The following is a 14,873-nucleotide window of genomic DNA, read 5'->3' as shown; positions in this document are numbered from 1 at the left end:
AGTGCCCGATGTGCCCCGATGTACTCCGATTCGACTGTGGGTCAGCAGTCAGTCAACTTATTAGCATGCAGAACCGAAGAAATATACTGTGGACCTCGAAGATTCATTCTTCTTTTTTTACTTTTGATTTTCAAAGTTGTTGTTGCTTCGTTATTCTCACTACTCTTTCTTCATCAGCGAGCCCGTGCTTCTGTGGCTCCAGTGCCCTGGTTATGACCCACCATTTCCCTCTCCTCTCCCCTCCTCCCCCCCCCCCTTGTCCACCTCGGACTTACTACCTTCTTCACTACTATATCTTTCTATCCTCTCATCAATTTTTTCCTTACAAGAGAGCCGCCATATGTTTGTTAATGTGCGTCCGTATGTGTGCATGTATGTGTGTATTACTCTGTCTGTCTTTTTTTTTGCTACCGCTTAGGGAAATTTGTTGTTGTTTTTTGCAATTATATATTTTTCTCTATGAGGGGACTGCATTCTAATACTACAAGCTCTGCTTTTTAGCAGTCCCCTCCATTTCCTGTATCTCTTTTACAATGTTATTCTGTTCATCGCATTGTGGTACTGGTTTCATGACGTCTGTGTATATGAGCGTTTCTTTGTATTTTTTTTTTTATAATTTGTTTGTTGAAAGTGAAATAAATCAACTTGGTCTTGAACTTTAAGAGCCTCCTCAACTCACGGTTCTTTTGCAGCAATGCATTGTATAAACAAAGACGTGCTGATTTTTCAAAGGATTTTTCTTGATGTCCTTGCTTTTATAGTCCGTCTTCCTCCAGTTGTAGATGATTTCATATTCTTCAAAAATCTGCTATGTCCTCTTCCTCCTCTTTCAGCATCACGTGCAGTCTCTCTTTCTTCGCCTTTTGGGTAGCTGCTTCGCTGCTTTCTTTTCTTCTTTTTCTTCATCTCTTCTTCTTCTTCGAAAATTACAGCTAAAATTACTTCCCGTTCTTGTGCCGATGTTACTACGCTCAGAAAGACCTTGTTACGCTCATCCCGCAGCGTTTACGCCGTCATTACGCTCTCCCCGCTGCGTTTACGCTGTCACTACGCTCTCCCCGCTTGCCGTACGATTAAAAATATGTCAATTTTGATCGGGGAGATCGGGAAGAAATTTTGAACCGGTTCAAAATTTCTTCCCGATCTGAAAAACTGCCCGCTCCAACCCCGACCTCCACACGCTGCTGCTACGATGCTTCCGATCCCCGTACGCTTTTGCCGCTCTCTCCCGATCTGCTAGATCGGGACAGATCGGGGTCCAAATCGTGATAGTGGAACGGGGGCTTAAGCCACACAAGAAGACGTCTAATAGAACAGCAATATCCATGAATAAATGACTACTGATAATATACTAGTCTGAAGAAAACAAATAGTTTGTGGCTCAAATGCTACATTGTAGAAGACATTCCTCTACAATGATCATAGACAATGCTGCTAGGATTAGGATGCCACGAATTGTAGGAAGCTATTAACCATTGTGCACAACTAGTATCAACGGTTCATACCGAATTCCCAGCTGGTCAGACATTAAGTACAGTATCTAGTTAAGCATAATTAAAAGTAGCTTAGCATTAACGTTTGACTTTCATCAGTTACCTGTATTACAGGTTTCATTTGAAAATAAGAAAGAGTCTACGACCAATGTGTGCATTCTCTATTCAATATTCTACATTCCATATTATACTATGATAATGAAATTGTGATTTATTTAATAAAAGTGCTCAGTATGAGCTTTCCAGCCAACAGGCACTGTTTACAGTGCGAGTCCTACACGAGCCATCCACATACTGCTGGCAAGTTTCCAAGTGGAAACAGTACTAAAAAACAGCCTGAGGTTATGGTTTCATGGGAGATGGAGAGTCACACTTGCATGGATATCGGAGGCATTTCTAAAGCATTTCAATCATTTAAATACTTAAAAGAATATTTTTCTTTCACAGCACGCAATGAAGTGACTTGAAAATAGCTGTATGGTAGACTTTTTTTAAATTTATGTCTTTATTGGTTTTCATAACAGTTGCATAACAAAAATAGATACGATCAGAAATCACAGTGTAATAAAGTACTGTTAAAAAGGGTTTTTTTGTCACACATCCTTGGTTTGCAAAACAGATGATCTCTGAAATAGAAATAGCACCTAAACGCCCCGGGCCATCTTCAACCCTTCGAAAGCAATCATTTCCTTCTGTATTTTAAAAACAGAGATCACACGCAAAATCATGGAGCCGACAATGCAAACCCAGAAAGCAACAACATGAACAAACTAGAAATGTCACTACAGCGACTGGTTATACCCCCGCCAAACAACATTTCATAAGCTTTGGTCAAAACAACATTTCATAAGCTTTGGTCAAAAAACTGAGGAAGTAGTTAAATCCGCAAGATCTTTCCTTGATCTTCTGCCATTAATATGCCGTTACCATGGCAACGTACTTTCGGGTACTGTCGAAAAATGCGTCTTGCACATCTACAACCAAAGGCACACATCTGTACCAAGTTTCATGGAAATTGGGCAAAAACTGAGGAAGTAGTTTGCAACACAAAATTTTCCATCACTTTGGCTCATAATATGTGAGCTGTTACCATGGCAACATACTTTTTGTCACTGTCAAGAAATGTGTCATGCTGACCTATATCCTAAGACAAACATTCAATATGAATTCCATGAGAATTGGAAGAACACTGATGAAGCAGTTTTGCCATGAAGCATTTTGCCCTATATTTTACCAATAACATGCCGTTACCATGGCAACGCACTTTTTGCCACTGCGGAAATATGTGTCTTGCACATTAACATATTCAGATGAACATCTGTACCTAATTTCATAAAAATTGATCAAAAACTGTGGGAGGAGTTCGCGACGCAAGATTTGTACCCATTTTTGCCCATAATATACCGTTACCATGGCAACATACTTTTGGGTACTGTCAAAAAATACGTCTTGCACATCTACAACCCAAGGCACACATCTGTGCCAAGTTTTATGGGAATTGGTTGAAAACTGAGGAAGTAGTTCGCGACGCAAGATTTGCAACGGACCGACCGCCCGACCGACCGCCCGACCGTCCGCTGATTCCTATATACCCCCTTCAAACTTCGTTTGGCGGGGGTATAAAAGAAAAAGGGGGGGAAGGGCTTGCAGCTTGCATGATACACTGTGCGAGACATACATGGCTGTGAGTGAGTTGCACACAATAACACACAGGGAATTTGCATTAGTACCATAAAACTTTAAAGCAAGAGGTAAATTGTACACTGACCCTAATATGTAATACTGCACTTTGCATCGAAATTTTGTAAATACTCCTATGGATCACTGCCCTTCAGTGTCACAGACTCACTTTGAAACTGGATCACACTTTGGTTTACTAGATGGGTCCACTGAATAGAAATATTAAAGGGATAGTACAGTTTTGGTTTAGATGAGAAATAGGCTTTCGAATTTTTGCAAGATACCAAGAAAACACTTATGATATAGCACAGAGCATACCATTTTAAGAGGAATTCAAAGTTTATTTGATGAAAATCGGGTTAGGAATAACTGAAACATCCAAAAACAAAGTAAAACAAAGCGATCGTTACAAAGTGTGGGTCCCACACTTTATTAGAATCATTCTTTTTGGATATCTCAGCCATTTCAAAACCAATTTTTATCAAATAAACGTTGAATTCCTCATAAAATTGCATGCTCTTTCATATTTCATATGAGATTTCTCATTATCTCACCTAAAAATGTTAGAAACCTGAAATTAGGTCTCAACCAGAACTGTACGATCCCTTTAACCTGGTGTAAAAATGTAATCTTTATTAAGAAAACTTGAATTTTCTCTTAATATACATTGTACTTGCACCAAACTGTGCCAGCTTGAAGTTCTGTACTGACTGGGTGCCATGACAATCAACTGCATCAGGTACTGTACATGTAATTTTGCTCACAGAGAGTCCTGGACCTGTGCTTTAACACAAATGGTACCTATGACTGATCAGGGCATACAACATATACTGTACAACTGCTGTCCACGGTGAGTGTTGCACAAAATAAATGCACATCCAAGAGCACAGGGCTCGATTCCTGGGTCTCACTGCCCATGAGCAATGTTGTGTGTAAGCATTCCGTCCCCTCCAGTAAGAGGCATAAACACTCTGTCCCTCGGATAGGACATGAAATGGAGGTCCCGTGTGTGTGTTAGCCACGACACATGCACGTAAAAGAACCCACTTCATTCATTCATCGCAAAGAGCAGGATGCCAACCCGGTGAAGTGGTCCCCATACCCACCCTCACAAGAAAACGGGCAAATGATGCCGACCCCTTGTGGTTCATGCCAGGTGACTAGCAATAGTCAGCAAACGGTATCAACCAGGAACACTGTGCCATACGCTTGAATGAATGAATGAATGAATGCACAAACTTGACCTACAAGTTGTACGTTGTATACAAATACTTCAACTAGTTGAAATGCAGAGACATTTGAAGATACAGGTTTTGTAGCAGTCACCATTCTAAACACATAGAATTGATTTTGGAATCATTATAAGCAGGGTAGCATTAGAGTAGAGGCCACACTGAAATATACCAATCACACCTGACTTTTTTCAGCAAATAAACCAACTCACTGTAATTGACCAAAAAAAGGAAAAAAAATGAAATCCCGGTCATAATATATATGTAAAATTAATATGCTTGGCAACCTAATGCAAACCCTCATATCTTGCCCCCACTCATAGCCACTTGAAGAGAGATAATACTCTCAGCGACTGGGTGACGGTTTTCATCTTTAAAGTGTACTCTAAAGCTTTGAGTACTTTTCAGTGGACATCACACAGTGGCTTTTCAGATACAAAGAAGAAGACTTTAAAAGCGCTGGAGTCAGACAAAATCAAGACACAACTGTGAAGGCCTGAACATGGTTACTCTACCTTTACAGGTTAGAGCTTTGTTTTTATTGCCCCATTTAGATGTCAATCTATTCAGATGTATGTTTCAACAGAAATTTACTGATCAGAACATCTACTGTGCAGGGAAAGAAATTATCAGATATTCCACTAGAAATTCTGGTTATCCTGTGGCAATTTGGGAACACTGAGAAGTTCAATATCACCTACAATTGTAGGGGCAATACAGAAATTCTGAGTAATCCTGAGAATTTAATAATAATGATAATGAAACAGCATTTGTATGGCGCCATTTATCTGTAAGAAACATTCAAAGGCGCCCAGCTCCTAAAAAGTGTCGCACATCATTCACAAAGTTGCCGGAAAAGATGAGTCTTCAGTGCAGACTTGAATGTATTGAGGCTGCTGCAATTCCAAAGCTGAACTGGTAGTGAGTTCCACAGACGTGGTGCAACAGAAGAGAATTTACTCCTAATAATCCAGACAAATCACAAAATATCTGAGTTTTCTTCTTCTTCTTCTTCTTCTTCTTCTTCTTTTTCTTCTTTTTTTCCAAGTACATGCAGCTCCTCTGGTATTCCCACGATCAAGGCTATTTCTTATGTCATTTTTTGTTAATCATTCTACATGTCCTGTTCAACCCACTGAAAGAACATTGCCCAACACCAAACATGTTGTTTTATTTCATATAAGCAATCAAGCACTTGCAAAGTAAACATACATGATGGCAAATATATTATTCTGGATTGCTATTGTACATTGTACATGTAGACATATAATATCATTCTACAATATGCCTGTCGCAAGTAAGGAAACCCACTCCAAAATCCCCCCCCCCCCCAATATTCTGGAAAAGTTTGCCTTCTGATAAAAGATAGAAAGTGTATTTCTCACAGGTACAAATGTATGATGACACATTGATCAAAGTACAATGCCTTTCAGATTTAGCCAAAATACATTCACATTTAAATGAATAGTCAGTCAGTATTCTGTAATTTTGTACACATTCAACAGTGATGAATATCAAATATTTTTTTAGTGCAATTTGCTTACAGAGGTACTGCAGACCCAAAAGGAATGTGTAGTTCGTTTTTATATCGTCTACCTAGGAGAGGAAATAAGTTTTGTGACACATGCTATTTTGATATCATTGTGAAGTGAACAAAGAAGGCTTCATGGGGGGGGGGGGGGGTTTCATTTACAAAGACCTTCAAACAAAGTTTAACATTGTACAGGATGGGTAATGAATGCGAACATACCTAGTGGTTCCCTAACCAGGTCTTCGGTCTCCACTGGCGATGGGTTGATCAGCTCAGAGCCAGACGGCATGAATTCCATCTCAGACGGCGGCTCGCTGTCCACCGTGGAGCACTGGTCAGGAAGATCAGCAGTCGCATGCACTGACTCACAGCCTGTCCTGACCTGAGATAGAGGGCCCAGAGAAACAGGGTGGGTGGGGTGGGGTGGGGTGGGAAGAAAAGCAGGAAGGACTAGGCTCAGAGCTCAGTATGGGTTTCAATAACACTCGAACAGGTCAGCATACTCATCCTCCCTCTCTTATGGGGTCCTCTTCACAAAGGATAGGAGCTTCATCATGTTTTCACTAAATGAAAGCTCAGATTTAGAAGTTCGGATGATTACAGGTCCCCAGTAATTGCATTAACCTAAATAGCCCTCTCGTTTTCAAGGTCTATGAGGCAGCCGTAATCTGATATATAGATTTGACCATGAAATCTTATATGACAAGACAAAAATAACTAGCTACACTGTAGACGCAAAAAAAAAAAAAAAAAAAACCCATACAAGATTTTAATATCCATGTACCATTAACTAATAATACAGTGCATGATATACACAGTATGATACAAACTGCAAGCACTCTCCTCTTTCTTTTCTTTTTTCTGTTAGCACTTACAAAACAAAAATATCACTGGAAGGTTTATGCTTTCATCTTACTGTAACTTTAAAAAAGAAAATGATATGCTAAATCATTTTACAAATTAAAAAAATCAGAATATAATTGAGAGCAATCCTCTATCTGTTAAGGCTGACTTAATATCGATAGAGCAAACTGAAAGAAAGCAGGGCAAGTCCAAGATAACACGCGCGTTACGTATGGGACATTCAGAGACTTTTATGACCTGAAAAATAGTGTTAATGGCCTTTGATCATATTGAAATTTATCATGGTGATTGATATCTAGGAGAAGTATAATCATGTAAAAAATTGAGAAAAATGACCTTGACAATTATATTCTAGAAGAGAAAATATGTGCCGTTACGTATGGGACCAGAAAAATTTTGTTTTTTTGAACATTTTTTTCAACCTCAAAACTCTCTGAAAGTATTTCATTCTACAACTTGTAACTCACTGTGATGAGAGTCACAACACTCAAGATTATCACAGGTAAGTTTCATGTCATTAGGCAAAAAGCTCTAATTACAGGTTCTAATTAAAGGCAGACATGACGTGTTACGTATGGGACAGTTACGTATGGGACACTTTGTCCCCCATTCATTTAGTGTGTGGAGAACCATGTTATTGGGTATTTTGCATAATTATTGAAGTAAAATCAGTTGAAACTACTCAAATATTGATCCAAATTGTCAAGGAAACAATGTTCCCCAAATATTCACCATCATAGTCATATTCAATCATATTTTTATATTTTTATGACCAACCTGAGTATGCATGCCCTTTGTCCCCCATTCGTTTAGTGTGTGGAGAACCATGTTTATGGGTATTTTGCAAAATAATTTTGCAAAATACCCATAAACAAAGTTTTTGCATAATTATTGAGATGGAATCAGTTGAAATTACTCATATACTGATCCAGATTGTCAAGGGAACAATATCCCCCAAATATTTACCATCATTATCATATTCAATCATATTCTATATTTTTCATGACCAACCTGAGTATGTATGCCCTATTTTCATCAGGATAGTTACTACTAAAAAATTGAATAGTTTAAAGTGTTTACTTCCATTGATGAAGGGCAGTTTGCCATTTAGTTTCAATAAAAAAATAACTTGACACAAGAAATATTAATTTTAATAGATAAGCAATACCTGATGCGTGGAATTCTAATAATCGAGTAGATGTATGATGTCTGTCTAGCAGTCAGGTCATTGATTTGAGTCACTCCTCAGTATGTATACCCATGAATTTTGTTGTGGCTACTATTGAAAACTGATAAGGACAATTTGTGTATCACTTGCAATAAAAATAAAATCATTTTACTTTTTTTTTTGTGGATATCTCAACCGTTTCAAATTGGATCTCCATCAAATTAACTTTGAATTCCTCTAGTCTTAGAATTGTATGCTCTTTAGTAATTCATATTATTGGTTTCCAGTCATCTCATAAAATGTTGAAAACTGAATCCCCATTTCTACAAAAACTATACCATCCCTTTAATGCTGATTTTCATAAATGTATTTTGCTATCTTCCCTTCCCCCTTTCTGAAAATTGTTCATTCAAGTACATGTATTGTTTCAAGTGTCTATACCTCAAAAAGTAGCTACAAAGATGGGATGCTTTCTTCAGGATGATTGACCATTTGTGTACTGAGAGACCTTCCCAGCCAGCTACATGCATTTACATGCAATATATATGAGGATGTCCCATACGTAACACATTTGTCCCATACGTAACATTATTTCAATGCCTAATAAAAAATACTTCTTTTACTGTTTTTTCTTTTTTCTATGGTATTTAATTTCTCTAAACAATAAATTAGAACTTTCCAAAAGGGCATTCAAATAACCTTAGCAATTTCAGAAAAAACCTAAAAAAATGACCTCATTTTGTTACGTATGGGACATCTCATGATAGGACACGAGCTAATTTGCATAATCATTTGCATAATCCCTAAATTTTCATACCAAGTTAAACTATTTGATGAACTTCTTATGTCCACATATTAATCAAATATCATTTGCTTTCCTTTAAATAAATATGAATTTTTATAAATGTCCCATACGTAACGCTGTGTTTTACATTTATGCAAATGAAGCCCTTGAAATTTGCATAAATTTACATAATATCATTTTTTCCTCCATGGAAATCAAAACTTTAACTCATAAGCTTCAAAATGATACTAAATATGTCAATATTGAGCAAAGATGAAATTTTGCCTTCTGAGGGGACCTTATCTTGGACTTGCCCAGCAGTGGAAATTAAACTATGAAATCAAAATCATCAAACATGATTTAAGACTACTTCCAAAAACGTTGATTATCATGGCGAATTCTATGTCTCATTGTATGTGACGAAGTTCAGCAACAGCAGGTGAACATCGCACACCTTACATTGCACCTTTGATTTCTTCACAAGATACACAATTATCTTTACCCCAGCATCATATGATTTAAGAAAGATCAAGAATGTTATCAGTTTCACATACTTGTACTTTCACAAAACAGTGACATTAGTTACATACAAAGAGGCGAAATGAGGATGGCATCACCTCACAAGTTGTACCACTGAACTGTTCACAAAATCTCCACTCAATTTCCTTTTACTGAAATTAGATAAAAGAATAACATATCCTCCTTTCCATTGCATCAAACCATTGTGGAGTGCTTACAAATTCCAGCTGTGGCAATGATGTCTGTTTAAGAGGGGTGTAAATGTTGAATTATTGACCAAAAGTTTGATACATTGTAGTATGCATTCTTTTCTCTTGCACAAACCAGCGTAAGGAAGTAATATGGCCATCACATCAAATCTGCATTCAGCTGGTGTGGTTGTGACCTACTGTACAAATGCACAGTGTATCACTGTCACGTACAAAATTACTGGAAACAGGGCATATAACATTCAAATTCTGTACTAGCTTTCTCAAACTGTGTCTGATAGTCATGAAAATTCTATACAGTTCTGTTTCAGTTAAATCTATGAATGTCCAAAAAGAACATGGAGAACTTCACTTTAAAACTGGATGTAAATGTTTAAGTAAACTTGAATGATACAAATGATTATGATACAGTGTATACTATTGATTTGGTAATGTAAATGGTATGAATTAATACATGTACAAGAATTATTAGACTGGCTCGACAAAGAATCATTCAAATACATGTACAAAGTTAGCATATGAAGGCATATGAAGGCGTGGATTGCCTTCGAGGTGACATACATTTTGTAAAAACAAAAATGAAGCTGCCTTATACCGTATGTCCCCCCAAAAAATTACGAGGGCAGCCTCCGCAACGACAGCTTAAAAATAGTCAATAAATTCAAATACAAATTATTTCAGGGTATGAAACTATAACTCACTGCCCACATCTTACAGAAAACCCCATTGATTTGCTTCAGTGGTCAAAGAGAAATGAGGAATTTTGTAGAGCATGTCAGAAATCTCTTCCCTCCAAGATCTGTCTATTGTGTTCACCCATTAAATGCATTTCCAAGAGCATCCAAGTGCTAAACTTGGAAGAATCAGACTCATGACATGCTTTACAACCACATTTCTCTGTGACCGCTTAACCAAATTGAATGGGGTTTTCTTCAAAATAGAGCTAAGATGTTATATTTTAAGACCCTGAAGTAGCATTTCGACAGTTCAATCATATTGGGTGTTGTCAATGTGAAAAGTGGATTGTAATTTTTTGGGGGCCATACTGCACAGCAAATGCATGAGGAACTTGTTACCAGGTACACTATACACGAGTGAGAATGCTATACCTCATGTGAAAAAGCTATCTGATATACACAATGTACTGCAAAAAGAACGTCAGCATGCACTGTAATAGAGGGACTATTCAAATGGCCTCCTTGGAAAACCCAGTTGATGCGAACTGTCAGTAATGGTGTCTTGCCAAAGAACGCAACCATTCTCAAACTACATTGTATTTGTGTTTTTCTCTTGCCTTGCGACTTTCTTACAGTATGCAAAATTGAATGCAAGTATGTCTCTGCTGATGGAAATCTCTTTCCCTATCACCGCAATGTCTTCATTTTCTAAACTCTGAAAGCAGGCTGAAGACTGAAATTCCCTAAAATTACAGTGCAAAACAAGAAAGTGAAAGAGGTATTTCTGGCTGACAACACTACTGAAATGCAGGGTTGCTGACCATATTCATTTGTGCCAAGTTCTGATCACTTCTATTGCTAAACTTGTGAACATGTGGCAATTCCTGCCATGCCAGTCAAACCACAAACTGGCCAAATGCGGAACTGACCATCAAGAATTGTAACACTGACCAACTGCGCGCAAAGCATGGTATAAAAAGAATGGCACATCTACGCAGTACCTTTACTTGGATCCTGATAAACTTTTTTTTTCTTCAGTTGCATGATATACTATTGAAAAAATCTTAGCTCATACATGTTCTTTGTACATTTTCAGAACTTACAATGTAAACCAAGTCTGCAAACTCTGACCAAGTTGAATGTTGCACCAAGTTAAAAATGCTGCACTGTTTCACAATGTATCCTCTTCCCCCATCAAATGTGCAAAGCTGCGATGGAAATAGTGGCTGTCTTCTCAATCTGCACCTGGCTCGACACCCTTCCAGTTGGCCTCACTGTACTAACCAACATGCCAAGCATCCAATGCAAAAGCAGCTCTGCGGAATTTAGTGCTGAAATTGAAAGCTTTGTCTTTGCTAAAACGCACAGTATATCATGTACAAGTACCATGTACACAGAATTCCCCTGTAACAACATTTAGGCAGTGTGCAGCTCACTGCGCAAGTGGCATGCACATGAATATGTTCGGCAAAGTGCACACACACAAGACAGGTTTAACAGGATCTGATAACGACAGGTTAAGGTCCTGTATCGGGTCTTTGAAATGCAGATTGAAAACATCTGATCATGTGAACTGTTTGGTTTTTTTTTAAAGAGGTCGCATTCTGTGTCTTCTCATATTGTACATTTCTTACCGAGATTGTTTGCATATGATCTCGCAGTACAGATTTTGTTTCTTTTTTCCTTGAAGGGTGAGTGTAAGCCTTAAATCAACATATCCCAATGAAATAACAATTACCATGGGCCCTCAACAAAAAGCTCAGAGAGAACCTAATTGCAGAGTCATAAACTTCATATAATTTGGATGAAATAGCATACAACAAGCCAGTTTGGAGTTCCACTTAGCACATGAGCAGAAAAAGGTCATTAATACCAACAGTCATGTTTGTTTTTTAATTCAAAGATAAGCATCTGTGATACAGACTAATTATTCATGTCATCTCTGTAAATAGTGCTTGCAGGTAAATCCCCCTGACAGCAAGCCCGGCATAAGAAAGAGTTTGTAAATCAATACATTCAATCCAAACTAATAGCATGGATGCTTCCCAAAGTGTTAAAGGAGAGACAATTATGGTCCCCTGGTCAATGCAAGATCATTTTGGTTTGAACATGATTGATGAATTTCATACACTCTTAATATCGTGCAAAGCTTCCTTACATGCACTATGTTGCTTTGAAAATGAGTAAAATGCCTACAATCAACTGTGAAAAAAAAGGTCATTTGTACTAATGTGTATATTAGCTAACTCCGAACAGACTTTAATATTCCCCTGTTGCATTTACAAATTGTACCTGACTTTCCCTTGGTCCTTGCCAAAAATGTCAAGTACAAGTTTAAGACAGAACACCCTCCTTTAATGGAAACTCAGTTTGTTATGTACACACAGCAAAAGGGGTGGAACCCCCTTTTGTAAGGCCTCTAAATTTGAACAAGAATGATGCCTGAAATAGCATCCCCACAGGGTATATCATAGCAACATGAGTCAAAGACACATATGGACCAAATTATCAAATTAAATGTAAAACCATGACAATGCATTCAATGATCACATGTTTGCTACAAAACGTCACCCCTTAAAATATTCTTATCCTGCATTAAGACACAGAAATTCACTACCACTAGGTACAGCTTCCTGCATTCAATATGGGGTTCTTGTAATGAATTATTCATGTTCATAATAATACAAAACACATGTAAAACAGTACCAGTATCTCATCTGACTTAACAAAAATAGACAACAATAACACCAAGCAGTAATGACATTCATAATGCAAGTAACAATTCATTGAGCACTGCCAAAACGAGGTACCATGGTTCAATTCGCAGAAAAGCACACTTATCAATTCTCACTCAATAGATTACAGAATACGGCATAAATGTTGCAGTTGCTGATCAGTCACAGGAATGAGAAATTATCAAAGACTACAGCTGTATACTGTAGCTACTAATGTATTGATTTGATTCCAATCCATACATCATTCTCCCATGGAAGACCCTGTGTAGACATCTTGCATTTAAGGTTTTAAGGAGCATAACAGACCTGTAGCAACGACTATTCAAAACATATGCAAAATAAAATTCCAGCCAAAAATGTATGTGAAGGTACAGTCGTATAAGATTATCAATGATCAAGGGTTTGCTTAAAACTGCTGCCTATGGTGCTGTACTGTAAGTGAACTAGTACGGTATTTTTCTCTTGACCGACGTCGCTGGTTTTAAGGTGTTCAATCTATTTGTGTGTACATGTATTTATCAATACATGTATATGTGAGTATAATGTACAGTACTTTCACCCTATAGATGTCCAAGATGACTTCAACAGATAAAGTTTAAAAAAAAGGGGGGGGGGGAAAGCACAGAATGGTAGCAGTTTCACCAAAAGCAGACCTAGAATAAGAAAGTTATCGCGATAATCTGAAAATGTTCAAAGTGTACATTATGCCTTCAAAAAACCAGTCATACTAGCTACAACCATCTTACGATGTCATTTATGCAAATTAGATGTTACCGGGTACTGGTCATGGCCTCACATGCTTAGAATCAGATTAAAGGGAAGGTAAACCCAAAGAACAATGTGGATTGAGTGAAAGCAGCAACATTAGTAGAACACATCAGTGCAAGTATGAGGAAAATCGGGCAATCGATGCAAAAGTTATGAATTTTTAAAGTTTTGGTGTTGGAACCGCTGGATGAGGAGACTACTAGAGGATATGACGTATGAGTGGACAACAATACAAAGAAAATATAAAGGAAATTCAACAAAAATTCGCTTTTCTAGAATTATGAAAGAGCAATGGACCAACCGCTTTCAGAAAGCAGGGGGAATAATTGCTACCCTTAACATATGTCAATATAAAGTTGATGGAATTTGTAATTTTCATGAAAAATGGATTTTTGCAGAATTTTCTTTATATTTTCTTGGTATTGTTGTCCACTCATACGTCATAACCTCTAGTAGTCTCCTCATCCAGCGGTTCCAACATCAAAACTTTAAAAATTCATAACTTTTGCATCGATTGTCCGATTTTCCTCAAACTTTCACTGATGTGTTCTACTAATGCTGCTGCTTTCACTCAATCCACATTGCTCTTGGGGTTTACCTTCCCTTTAAATGATGTACCAGTGGTACATTTGTAAGCAAGTGCTACAGTATCTCATTTTAACTTTCATGGAATCAGATTGTGTGCTTAAAAAACACAACTATTTAGGGGCTTGTCAGGTTTTGTTGCCAACATTTTTACCAAAGGTTGTCGGTCTTACCTGAGGTGGGTTTGCAGAGGTAGTGTCTGGCCAGAGTGTTTCACTGGTCACATGACCCTTTCCCAAGTTCACCAGCTCTGGCTCCATTTTCCTGGCAGCTGGACAAAGGAGTCCTGGTAAAAGAAATCACGCAGCAGGCAATGTAGGGTCCATGAATCTGTAATATTAACAAAACAAGTTAATGCTATGTGTGTGTAGTGCTTGTACATGTGCACAATATTCCCATCATATAAGCAAACAATTTAGTAACAAATGACACCATAAAATATATAAGATCTGCCTTTATAATCATATTTTGGGATGCAACATGTATTGTCACGCTTTGTGCTTTTTCACTAAATAGTGCCATACTGTTCAAAAGGCCTAAATTTTTTCATAATACTCAACAAGTTATACCGTTAAGATTCAGGGACTTCACAGTTTATACTACAATTGTACATTGTAGATCTATCTAA

At 37.7% G+C, this 14,873-nt stretch overlaps 1 pseudogene; it reads right to left on the bottom strand.

The window, feature by feature from the left end:
* Positions 1-14,569, bottom strand: part of LOC139722595 (uncharacterized) — a 48,333-nt pseudogene extending 33,764 nt beyond the window's left edge.
* Positions 14,570-14,873: the final 304 nt, after the last annotated feature.

The sequence above is a fragment of the Diadema antillarum genome, unplaced genomic scaffold (assembly GCF_040938485.1).
Source record: "Diadema antillarum isolate AM-2024a unplaced genomic scaffold, OU_Dant_1.0 scf00000167, whole genome shotgun sequence".
NCBI lineage: Eukaryota > Metazoa > Echinodermata > Echinoidea > Diadematoida > Diadematidae > Diadema > Diadema antillarum.
The sequence above is the reverse complement of the archived record's forward strand: the minus strand, read 5'-3'. Positions and strand labels throughout refer to the sequence as shown.